Source organism: Orycteropus afer, unplaced genomic scaffold (genome assembly GCF_000298275.1).
Source record: "Orycteropus afer afer isolate SDZICR_OR568_19922 unplaced genomic scaffold, OryAfe1.0 scaffold00063, whole genome shotgun sequence".
NCBI lineage: Eukaryota > Metazoa > Chordata > Mammalia > Tubulidentata > Orycteropodidae > Orycteropus > Orycteropus afer.
The window spans coordinates 10,876,489-10,889,512 of NW_006921650.1; positions in this window are offsets into that span (position 1 = coordinate 10,876,489).

Consider the following 13,024-nt stretch of genomic DNA (forward strand, 5'->3'; position numbering starts at 1 on the left):
ATGGACTTCCAGAAGAACAAACAAATCTGTCCTGGAAGAAGTGCAGCCAGAATGCTCCTTGGAAGCGAGAATGCACAGACTTCGTCTTACCTACTTTGGTCATGTTGTCAGGAGGAACCATTCCCTGGAGAAGGATATTATGCTTGGTAAAGTGGAGGGTCAATGAAAAAGTGGAAGGCCCTCAACGAGATGGATAGACACAGTGGCTGCAACGATGGACCCAGGTATAGCAAGGATTGTGAGGCTGGCACAGGACCAGGCAGAGTTTTGTTCTGCTGTGCATAGGGTCGCTATGAGTCAGAGATGACTCGGCAGCACTTAACAACAACAATATACGTGCAAAATAATGTACTATTTGATAGTCTCTGTATTTATGATTAAAAGAAATGAAACTATTGAATCCAGTGTAAACTAATGATTCTGACATGTTTTCCCCTTAATAGCATATCACTGTATGTCATCTGCCAGTTTTCAAAATTTGTTGCCAAGTTGATTCCTATTCATAGCAACCCAATAGGACAGAGTAGAACTGCCCTACAGAATTTCCAAGTTGGAAACCCAAGGAGAGGTCGCTATGAGTCGAGTCTGACTCTATGGCAGTGTGTTTGGTTTGGTTTGGAATCTCTATGGAAGTGCAATGTCACATTTTTCTCCCACAGACCAGAGCTCCCCATCTTCCTCTTGCAGAACAGCTGCTGAGTTTGATCCATCAGTTTTTCAGTTAGCAGCTGAGCTCTTTAACCACTGTGCTATCAGGGCTACTCTACCAGTATGCAAGCAAATGCAAATTCAAGATCAAGGAATAGAATCCTTATCATTCTTTCATCGCCAACACAACCAAAAGGAACCTGGCTTTTGCTCTGGATTAGAGTTTCAGATAATGACTAATTACTAGTTAAAACATATAATGGCATATTGATAATATGATCAACTCTTTTGTTTCTACTTTGTTGTAATTTGTGTCTTATAGTTTTTATGTTCATATAGAAACACTTTAATTACACTATTTATCTTTTATATCTAAGTTAATTTAGAGTCCATTTTATCTGGGTTCAACAAAGCCACAAATCATATCGCTCCCCCCATTACAGTTACCTTGATTATTCTGATTTCCTTAGTGTAACAAATGTGCAGGAATTACTGAGTTTTTTCAGAGCTGAACATTTTGATGATTGTCTAGATATACGATGACTTTATGAAGAACAACTGACTACTGTTACTCTCTAAAAGGTTTTCTTTTATTCCTATATGTCTAAAGGTCCTGAATGGGAAAACTCCCTCCAGCTTGTCCATTGCACTTAGTGTTAGATGCTAAATTTATAGAAAACAGGATGGTTCACAATCTCAATAAAATCACTCTCAGAAATTCCTAACTGGTAATTTCCAGTGCTATCTCATTATCCCCACATTTGGATTAATGTTATTTCCCAGTGTAGTTATAAGTAAGTCTGTATTTCCATGGATACTTTATGGTATTCCATAGATACTTTATGGCATCCCATAAAATGAGCTTAAGCCTGAAGTTCCTTTCTCTGTCTCATTACTAAGAAACGTTCATTGATTTTGTTTTCCTTCATCATCTTTTGAGTATGTTTAAATTTTAAAAAATTAGATCTCATCAAAATCTCTGACCATGTATTGATGTTTACAGATGTTCCATGGGAATAATGTTTCTAGGGGATGATGATATAATGCTCCACTGTTAGAAGATAATGATTCTAAACATCATTTGGAAGCTCAATGATCTCTTTAGTTGTAGACAGATTCAGAACATACTGAAGATTCCAGTTTATTCTGGTATCATGCCAAGAATTTTCTGAGAATGGCTAATGCAGCACGTAATTCAGGAAGTAAATGAAAAATCATGCCTCATGCTTGTATTTTTAGATTTGAAGGTTAAGAAACAGATTTTCTAAAAAAATCCATAACCTAACAGTACAGAAACAAATATAAATGAAAAAAAGATGATTTATCCCCTGGATAACTACACTGATCAAGGATCAACTATAGTGAATGATTTCTGAGCAGCTTAGGCAAAGAAATTAATCTTATTCATCATCCTAGGTCACTAACATGGAACACAGGGCTACCCTAAGGTGGAACATAAGTATATATCCATGAGATGAGACAATTAATGTATTATGTTGATTATAATGTATGAATTTATTTAAGATTACAATGCATTTATAATATATGAGCCATTTTTTAAAAAATAAGTGGTAGTTTTAAAATATATAATACTAGAATTCAAATACCCAAGAAATAGTTGAGTGTGCCCATTAGTACAATACCAATAACATAGTAGATGTAAACTTAATATGTGAATATATTAGTCAAGTCCTTAAAGCAGTCACAATTTCACAGTTTAAGATAACATGTTAATGGTTACAATCATCATATCTGTGACCAAACTTCTTAATATACAAAAGACAGTCTTATCAAGAAACAGTTATGATTTTATTCCTAAATCTTGAAATATATTTCTCTCTTCACTTATTCCAGTTACCTATACCATTACTAAGGAGCTCTAGTGGTACAGGGGTTAAGGCATTTCGGTGCTAACTAGGAAGTTGACCGTTCAAATCCAACAGCTGCTCTGCAGTGGAAGGTGAGGCCAACCTACTTTGTAAAGATTTATAGCCTTGGAAACCATATGGTGCACTATGAGCCAGAAACAACTCAGTGGCAGTGGTTTGTTTTGGGTCTGGTAACATAAACTGGTATTATTATAAACCAAACCAAACTCACTGCCATCAAGTTGGATCCAACTCATAGCAACCCATCTTTGGGTTTCCAAGGCGGTATTACTACTGAGTAGATCACTGTGGTAGTTCATCTTGGCTGGGCCTGGTTGAGTGGCTGGGCAGCTGGATGTAGTATTCCCCATCATGAGACTGGTCATCAACTCCATGGTGGAATCTACTGTGAACAGCTGAGTAGCTGCCTTAGGGAATGTGATCTGCTTCCTGTATATAAGCAAAAGCCTTGGGAAATGGTCTCTAGCTTATAGCACGTTTGGACCCTGCATGTAGCTGTGTCGTTGTTCAGCAGCCTACCATGCTCTGCTGACCTTGGAACTTACAATGGACTCAAATTAATGGCCTGCCGTGTGGTTTGGTAGCATAGGGACTATACCATTTTATTTGTTGACCTTGGGCTTGTTAGCCTCAGCCACCAGTAGCTGCCTGAGTGAAGAGATACCTCTAGCTTCAGTGGGCCAGGAACTGAAGGCAGAGCTTAAGCCCAAGGTCAAGGGACTTTCACCCAGCCCCTAGAGCCTGGCACTTTGAACTTGAACTTAAAGCCTTCAAACTAGAGAATAAACTCTTGTTTGTTAAGGCCATCCCATTTGTGGTAATATTTTTGTCAGAGATGCACTAGGTAACTAGAGCAATCACCCAATCTTCCTTCCAAGGAGTAACTGGTGGTTCAAAACCTGGTTAGCAGTCAAAAATGCCTTAGGCACTATGCTACCAGACCTCCCGGTATTATTATAGAAATATTAAATACAATATCATCTATAATTAGATATTTGTCTTTAAAAATACAATTCAGTTTTAGATACAAAATCTTTAAAAACAAAACTGAAGGATTTTATTCCTTCTTTGGAAGAATAGAAAAGTAACAATTTCGCTAATAATTATTATTGACTGTGATCTGCTCATAATTTTAAAAGAATGAATATTAGTCCAGATCTTAAATTTTACTGAAATTTGCATGAATTTGAATTTTCTCTCAAAATAAAGATGGTGTAATTTTTATAGGATCTATGGAAAACAAATGTATCAATAGTATATTAAATTAAGTGACTTTCTGAATCTAATCAAAGCTTTCCTGGTTATGGAAGCCAATTCATATATTTTCCCACCTACTAGAAAACTGTGAAGGTTTCATAAATACTGACCTAATAAAACTTTGCAGAGACATATATCTAGATCCTTTCTACAGGAGTAATTATGAATGTATAGTCCTTAGAAGAGGTGATAGATGGAATTGAATTACTTGATGTTATTGCAGTAAATGTATCTACATGGTTTGACTTTTTACCAGAATTAAATTAAAGCAATTGCCATCAATTCATATTAGAAAAGCAGAAGGAGAATTTAAATTACATTTATTATGTTGAAATTGGTAGGAAAATAAATGTTCTTGTAAATCTCCCATAAATTATTTTTAATACTTAAAATCCTTGATTTCAAAATGGAAGAAAAAACAACATTTATACCTGATGAAACCAACAGAATGTAAAGCAGGCAATTGTTTACACAGGTATTGGAAAGGCTGAGAATAGGAAGATTAGCAACAGCAGGAGCCACTACTATGATAGGCTGGAGGGACCAAAGGCAGAGGCAGTATTAACAGCAGCTGGGGACCAAGGTCACCTGGTAGAAGCTGGAACACATATCGTCCTTTCCCTCTAAAGGAGGTTGCAGGCAGGCAAAAGATACAGCTGTTGGCACTGATGCCTCAGAGGCAAAGAGGCTGGGGTGAGAAATAGCTCAGCTTCTCTCTTATTTCCACTCCCCTACCTCACAACAGTGTTCCCACTGGTTAAACCCAGATGGAAACTGACTGACACGGGAGCTGGGAAGAAGCAGCCCTCAAGGATCTTACAGAGCAAAGCAGGTGACAGGCCAGAATGGAACTAAGGGCAAACATGCCCAGGATAATGCAGTTATGTATTAAGTAGCCTAACAGTATTTAAATTTTTGGAAGTTTTTTTTGTCCATATGCTTTCATTTCACTCTTTTTTGGCTCCAAAGTGAATGAAATAAAATCATACTGAAATTTTCAAAGATTTGATTTAAATCAATAGCAGTCCAAAACACAGATAAAACTAAACATAATAGTAAATCTCTACTTGATTGCAAGTTGACAGTTATACTAAGGTTTTAAATTATAGCACCATCTGAGCATCATCAACACTTACACATCTGCCATGTAGCATATTGTCCTTAACACTATAGAAAAAAACTTAGTCACTCTACTCAAGAAAAAACGTACTCTAAAATAGAAACAGAATTAAGAAATTAACATTTTATTCTTTACAATTTTTGTCTTCTTCATAACTCTCACAATGAACATTTATCATTAAGGCCTGAAGACTGGACTACCATAATCTGGTAATCATGCATCCAAGGAAGTAACCAATGAAGGAATAGTCTAAGATTTATGTAGAAGACTGTCCAAAATAGCATTACTTAAAATATGCTTTAATACACCTAGATGTCAAAATATGGAGAAAAGTTAAATAAAATATAGCATTATCCATGAGTTAGAAGCCCTGGCGGTACAACAGATAATAGCTCGCTGCTGAATCAAAGTCTGTCAGTTCAAATTCTCACAGCATCTCTGTAGGAGAACGACTTGTTGATGTGTTCCTGCAAAGATTACAGCCTTGAAAACTCTATAGGGACAGTTCCACTCTGTCACATAGGGCCACTTTGAGTTGAAAATTGACAGTAACTAATAACAGCAACAACCTATCTATAAGTTATATAAAATTGTATTTTTTGAAGCGCATAATGTAAAATGGGAAAATGTTCTTAATATGCTATGTGAAAGAATCAATTATCTATATAATCAAATTATAAGCATACGAGGAGTTGTCTTCTTGTTATGTGCCATTGAGTCATCTTCGACTCCTAGCAACCTTATGTACAGCAGAATGAAACACTGTAGTCGTCAATCTTCATCAGTTTTTTAAGTCATCCTCACTTTCAGCAAGCAAAGTTGTGTCATCAGTGTATCTCAGGTTGTTAGTGAGCCTTCCTCCAGTCCTGATGTCATGTTCTTCATATAGTCATATAGTCCAGCTTCTTGAATTATTTGCTGAGTCTATGACCATAGCGATACTGCCTCAGAAACCCAAGGAGGGTTTGCTATGAGTCAGGTCCGACTGGACTGCACATAACAACAACAACATGACCATATAAATACATATACATAAACATATACATACATTTAAAAAAAAAACAAAAACTCACTGCCATTGAGTCGGATCCGACTCATAGCAACCCCTCCTTGGGTTTCCCAGGCAGTATCTCTACGGAAGTAGATTGCCCAGCCTTCCTTCTAAGGAGTGGCTGGTGAGTTTGAACCCACAGCATTCTGGTTAGCAGTCAAATGCCTTAGGCACTACACCACCAAAGCTCCTACATATATATGTGTGTGTCTGTGTGGGTGTATGTGTGTGTGTGTGTGTGTGTATGCCTTTTTTGAATATGTATTATATTTTTTAATCATAAGCTCAAGAAATGAGAATGGCTTCTGTCTGTTTTAAAGCTAAAAACAGAAAGGACAAAGAACCTCTAGCTAGGGATTGATAAATTAAGAATATTCCTCCCAAGAATACACTGAATGTCTGAGCTTCTTTCTTTTTCAGTGAGAAAAAAATAAAAAAAACCTATTAAGAACTTTTGAGGTTATGTTAAAAACATCTTGTAAGCTCTAATAACATCTAGTGTTTACATTCTTATTAATTAAAGGCTTGATGTCACAATGCCACAAATAAGCTCAAAGAATAAATGTTTAATTATTTTCAAGTTTAAAAATAATTTTGAAAGAAAAACTCACCTGGTATTTCTCAATTTTCTCTTTGTCAGTAAAGAATACTGAGCCACTGGAGGTCTGAAGACTCTACTAATTTGTACACATCTCATATTTGTTTAGGACATTCAAAAACACTGCTCCTGACTTCTCTCTTGTAAATTAACACATCTAAAGTGAATAAATTAGGAGCTCTGGTGGCGTAGTGCCCAAGGCATTTGACTGCTAACCAGATGGCTGGTGGTTCAAACCTACCAGACACTCCTTGGAAAGAAGATTGGCCAATCTACTTCCATAGTTATATCATCTCAGGAACCCAAGAAGGGGTCACTATGAGTCAGATCTGACTTGATGGCAGTGAGTTTGGTTTTTTAAGGTGAATAAAGAAGCAGCTCTGGTGGTGAAGTGCCTAAGGCATTTGACTGCTAACCAGAAGTTTGGTGGTTCAAATCCACCAGCCGCTCTGCCAAAGGAAGATAGGGCAATCTACTTCCACAAAGATTTACCACCTTGGAAACTCAAAGGGGATCATTATGAGTTGGAATCACCTTGATGAGAGTGAGTTTGGTTTTTGGTTTTGGTAAGGTGAGTAACCTCATCCAGAATGCTTCTTAGAAGTGAGGGTGGCAAGACTTTGTCTCACATACTTTGGACGTATTATCAGGAGGGACTTGTTCCTGGAATGACATCATGCTGGGTCAAGTAGAGGGTCAGCAAAAAAGAGGAAGACCTTCAACAAAATGGATCGATGCAGTGGCTGCAACAATGGGCTCAGATATGGCAACCATTTTGAGTATGGCTCAGGACTGAGCAGTGTTTTCTTCTGTTGTACATACAATTATTACCAATCAGAACTGACTTAATGGCCCCAAACAACATCAACTACAACCTGAAAGGAGGCAAATTCATATCTCCTGTTAGACAAGAATATGTGTAATGATGCCTACAGTTGCTGGACTCATACCTAAAATATGTTATAATCAAGTTTGATAATAGAAATATAATGAATTTGCTGTATTGACAGAAAATAAAGGCAGCTCATCTTTTGAAAAATAATTTTGTTTATTGTTTACTTTGCTGTTAATACACACAGCACAAACACCTGCCAATTCAAAAGTTTCTACATGTACCACTTAATGACACTGATTACATTCTCTGACAGCTAAACTATTTTTGGTTTTAAGAACACTTCAGGGGATATTTTCAGTTTAAGCTTTAAAGACTATCTCAGGACAATAGTTTTAGGAGTTCATTCAACTTTCGCAGCTCTAGAATCTCTTTAGTCTATGAGGATTTGAAATTCTGTTCTTCATTGCCCCTTTTTTGATCAAGGTCTTCTGTGGCATCTTAGATCAAAATGTTCTGTAATGGAGCCTAGTACCATCTAGTTCTTCATGTCTCATAGCCAAAGATTCCATGTAATCTTTCATGGAAGCAATCACTGACACATTCCATCACCCTCTTTCTATTCTTGATGACCCTGTTTACTCTGTTGGTCCAGGTGAATAGTTACCAATTGTTCTACCTGGGTGGCTGCTTACAAGATGTTTTTTTTTTTTTAATTCCCAGACACTACACATCAAACTAGGAGGCACAATAAAAGCACTAAACATGTGAGCCCAATTAATTGGGATGTTCCATAAAACCATGACCCTGAACCTCCAAACCAAGAAATCAAATCCCATGAGGTTTTGTTGTACATTGCAGCCTCAGCAGCTATTCCTTCTCTCTTCCCAACCACCCCATTGTAAATATATCTATCACACAACTTGTGTCAACTCAACTTTTTATAGATGTACAACTTATTGCCAACTATGACAATAACCCTACCCATAATCAACATGCTATTTCCATCACTGTCAATCCCCTTCTCCCCTTCCCTCTCACACCAGTAACTGCTAATAAATTTCTTTCTCTATATATTTGCCTTTTCTAGTCTTTTAAGTGAGGTTGTACAGTACTGGTAGTAATTGACTTATGTCACTAAGCATAATGTCTTCCATATCCATCCATATTGTGTTGTTCTTTTTAGGTGCCACTGAGTCACTTCTGACTCACATTGACCCCATGTGCAACAGAATGAAACTCTGCCCAACCCTACACCATCCTCACAATCATCGATCTCTATGCTCAAGCCCATCAGGGTAGCCACTGTGTCAATCCATCTCATGCGAGGTCTTCCTCTTTGACTGACCATCTACTTCACCAAGCATGATCTCCTCCTCCAGGGACTGGTCCCTCCTGATAATGTGAGCAGATTATGAGAGTCAATGTCTCAGTATCTTCACTTCTAAGTAACATTCTATTTATACTTCATCCAGGACAGATTTTTTTGTTCTTCTGGCAGTCCATGGTATAATTAATATTCTTTGCCAAACCATAATTCAAATTCAACAGTTCTTCTATCTTCCTTATTCATTGTCCTGAAAAGCCATGGCTTGGGTCATGTGTACCTTAATCTTCAAAGTGACTTTTTTTTTTTTTTTTTTTAACATTTTAAAGAGGTCTTTTGTGGCAGATTTGCCCAATGTAATATATCTTTTGATTTCTCAACTATTACTTCCATCGGCATTGATTGTGGATCCAAGTAGAGTGAAATCTTTGACAACTTCAACCTTTTCTATGTTTATCATGATGCTGCTTATTGGTCCACTCGTGAGGATTTTTGATCTTCATCGTAAGTGTTTCAAGTCTTCACTTTCAGCAAGCAAGGTTGTATTATTTGTATATCGCAGGCTGTTAATGAATCCTCCTTTAATTCCAATGCTGCATTCTTCTTCATGTAGTCCAGGTTTTGGATTGTTTGCTCAGCATACAGTTTGATTAAGTATACTGAAAGATACAGCCCTAACATCTACCTTTACAGATTTTAAACCACGCAGTATCCCCTTGTTCTGTTCAAAGAACTGCCTTCTGGTCTATGTACAGGTTCCTCATGATCACTATTAAGGGACCTGGAACTCACATTGTTTGCAATGTTATTCATAATTTGTTATGAGCCACACAGCTGAATGACTTTGCATTGTCAATAAAACACAGGTAAACCTGTTTCTTCCATTTTCTGTTTTCAGCCAAGATCCATCTGACATCAGGAACTTCAATCTCTGGAAATTCTCCATGTACTGCTGCAACTGTTTTTTATTTATTTTCAGAAAATTTTACTTGCATGTAATATTAGTGATATCATTCAATAATTTTTGCATTCTATTAGATCACTTTTCTTTGGAATGGGTACAAATGTGGATCTTTTCCAGTCAGTTAGCCAGATAGCTGTCTTAGCAATTTCGTGGCATAAACTAGTGAGCTCTTTTACTATTGCATCCTTTTGATGCAACATCTCAATTGGCATTCTGTCAATTCTAGGAGGCTTGTTTTTCACCAATGTCTTCAGTGCAGCTTGTATTTCTTCCTTCAATATCATCAGCTCCTGATTATATGCTACCTTCTGAAATGGTAGAATGTTGACTAATTATTTTTGATGTCTCCTACATTCAGTATTATACCCACAGCATCCTTCAGTATTTTAACTTAAAGATTGATTTCTTTTTCTATAGTTCTTTCAGCTTGAGAAATGCCAAGTGTGTTCTTCCCTTGTGGTATTCTAACATCTTTATACATTTCATTATAATATTCTACTTTGTTTTCTCTAGCTTCCCTTTGAAATCTTCTGGTAAGCTCTTTTATTTCATTATTTTTTCTATTCATTTTAACTAGTTACATTTAATAGCAAGTTTCAGAGTCTCTTAGTGACATGTATTTTTGGTCTTTTCTTTCTTCCCTGTCTTTGTAATGACCTTCTCTTTCTTTTATGCCTCAACTCATCTGATCTTCAGTCATTGGTATTGCATTCATCTATTCTTGAAATGGTCTCTAAATTCAGGTGGGATATAATTAAGGTCTTATTTTGGGTCCTGTGAACTTATTTTTCTTCAGCCTCAATTTGCACTTGTATATGAGCAACTGATAATCTATTCCACGATCAGCCCTAGCACTGTACTGACTAATGTTTTTGAGATTCTTCATGGCCCCTTTCCACAGAAGTACTCCAGCTGATTCCTGTGTATCCCATTGGCAAGGTACATGTGTTTAGTTACTACGTATGTGCTTGGGAAAAAAAGTTATTCGCAATGAATAATTCATTGATGTTGCAAAATTCTATCATTTGATCTCAGCATCTTTTCTATCACCAAGGCCATATATTCCAACTACTGAACATTCTTTGTTTCCAACTTTGGCATGCCAATCATCAATAATTATTAATGCATGTTGATCACATATTTGATCAATTTGAGATTGCAAAACTTGGGAGAAAAAAAACTTCAGCTCCTTCAACTTTGGCTTTAGTGGTTCATGTGTGAATTTGAGTAATAGTCCTGTTAACTGTTCTCCCTGGTATGTATGTGGGTACTATCTTGTCACTGATAGCATTGTACTTCAGGAGAGATCTTGAAATGTTCTTTTTGACAATGAGTGCAATCCTATTCTTTTACAATTTGTCATTGCTAGAATAAGAGACTGTATGATTGTTTGATTTAAAATGATCAGCACCAGAACATCACTAATGCCTAGGATACTCATCTTTATGCATTCTATCTAATTTCTGATGACTTCTAATTTTCCTAGATTCATACTTCATATGTTTCATGTTCTGATTATTAATGGATGTTTGTAGCTGCTTCACATTTTGAATCATGTAACATCAGCAAATTAAGGTCCCAAAATCCTTACTCCATCCACATCATTAAGGTTGACTCTGCTAACCTTTAAGGAGGCAGCTCCTTCCCAGTAGTATCCTGAGTGCCTTCCAGCCTTGTTGTTGTTGTTGTTGTTATGTGCCGTGGAGTCGGCCCTGACTCATAGCGACCCCTCCTTGGGTTTCCGAGGCAGTATCACTACGGAAGTAGGATTGCCCAACCTTCCTTCCGAGGAGTGGCTGGTGGGTTTGAACCTCCAGCCGTCTGGTTAGCAGGCAAGTGTCTTAGCCACCTTAGAGGTTCATATTCTGGCACTGTGTCTGACAGTGTTCTACTGCTACTCTTAAGGTTTTCAGTGGCCAAATTTTTGGAAGTAAACCACCATGTCCTTTTTCCTAGTCTGTCTTATTCTGCAAGGTCTGCTGAAAACTGTCTACCATGGGTGTTCCTGCTGGTATTTGAAATACCAATGGCATAGATTCTAGCATCACAGCAACAATCCATATTGTAGCATGTATCAAGATTTCATTTCTCCTACTTATTGAGTAGTATTCCACTCTGTTCATGTACCAATTTTTATGTATTCATTCATCTGTTAACGGGCATTTTAGTGGTTTCCAAATTCTGACTATTGTGAATAGTGCTGTAATGAACATTGGTGTACACATTTGTGTTTGAATCTCTGTTTTCAAGGCTTTCTGGTATATACCTACATAGAGAAGTGGAGTCAGTAGGTCATATAGAAGTTCTATTTTCAGTTTAAGAGTTCTCATCTTAATATAAACTTTGTGCATCTCATAAGGCAGGTTTTTAAGGAAAGAAAATATAAGGCTGTCTATATATCAAATGGCTTATATAGTTAAAGGCATTACAACTTAATAAAGAACTTTATAATATAATATTCTTGATAAGAAATAGCCATAGAAGTGAAATAAAATATTTTTCAACTATGAGGTTTTTATGTAAAAACATGTGATGAGTCTAATTAAATCCTGGCAAGGCAGAAGAAAACTCATCTAGAAATAGATGCTGAGGAGGAGTCAAGGAACAGACAAAATGGGTGCTCACGTACAGAAAAGACAGTTGCACAGACAACTTTAAGCAATACTTGGGCAATATCCAACATCAGTCAAACACTTCAGCAACTTTCTTTGCTTCTATTTGACTCTGCTCCTTACAGATATGTGCAGGTTATATTAGGTACCAGAGAATGTCTCTTTCTCAGGATGTTCAAGTCAGAAAGAATACTTTGATGACTAACATGTGAGGACTTCAACTGGAAGTCAGTCATGGAAAAGAATGGTAATAAATGCTTAAATTTGGCCCTGGATCACTTTAGAACAGTTCATTAATTACCAAACACAATCACTAGTTCCTAATCACTTTGTAGCTAAAAACAAGTGTTCATATTGAATGATTTAACAGACCATTAAGGTAGGGTTTGCAATCCAAATATCCTTTTCCTCACCACTGAAATACATAGCTAAAGAAGTAAGGTAAAGATAAGAATCTGTTTAAAAATAACAGAAGCATTATCTCTCATAATTACTAGCGAAATATCTGCATGGAGAACATACTCATAGTTCTAAAATATTTTCTCTTTGAAAATAGAGTAAACAAAGAATGGGCATGTTTAGCTATACATAAAATTAAGATCAATGAAAATATGGGATATTATATTAAGACCAACCATATTGAGCTAAGGAGCTCTGGTAGCATAGTGCCTAAGGCACTTGACTGCTAACCAGAAGGCTGGCGGTTCAAACCCACCAGCCACTCCT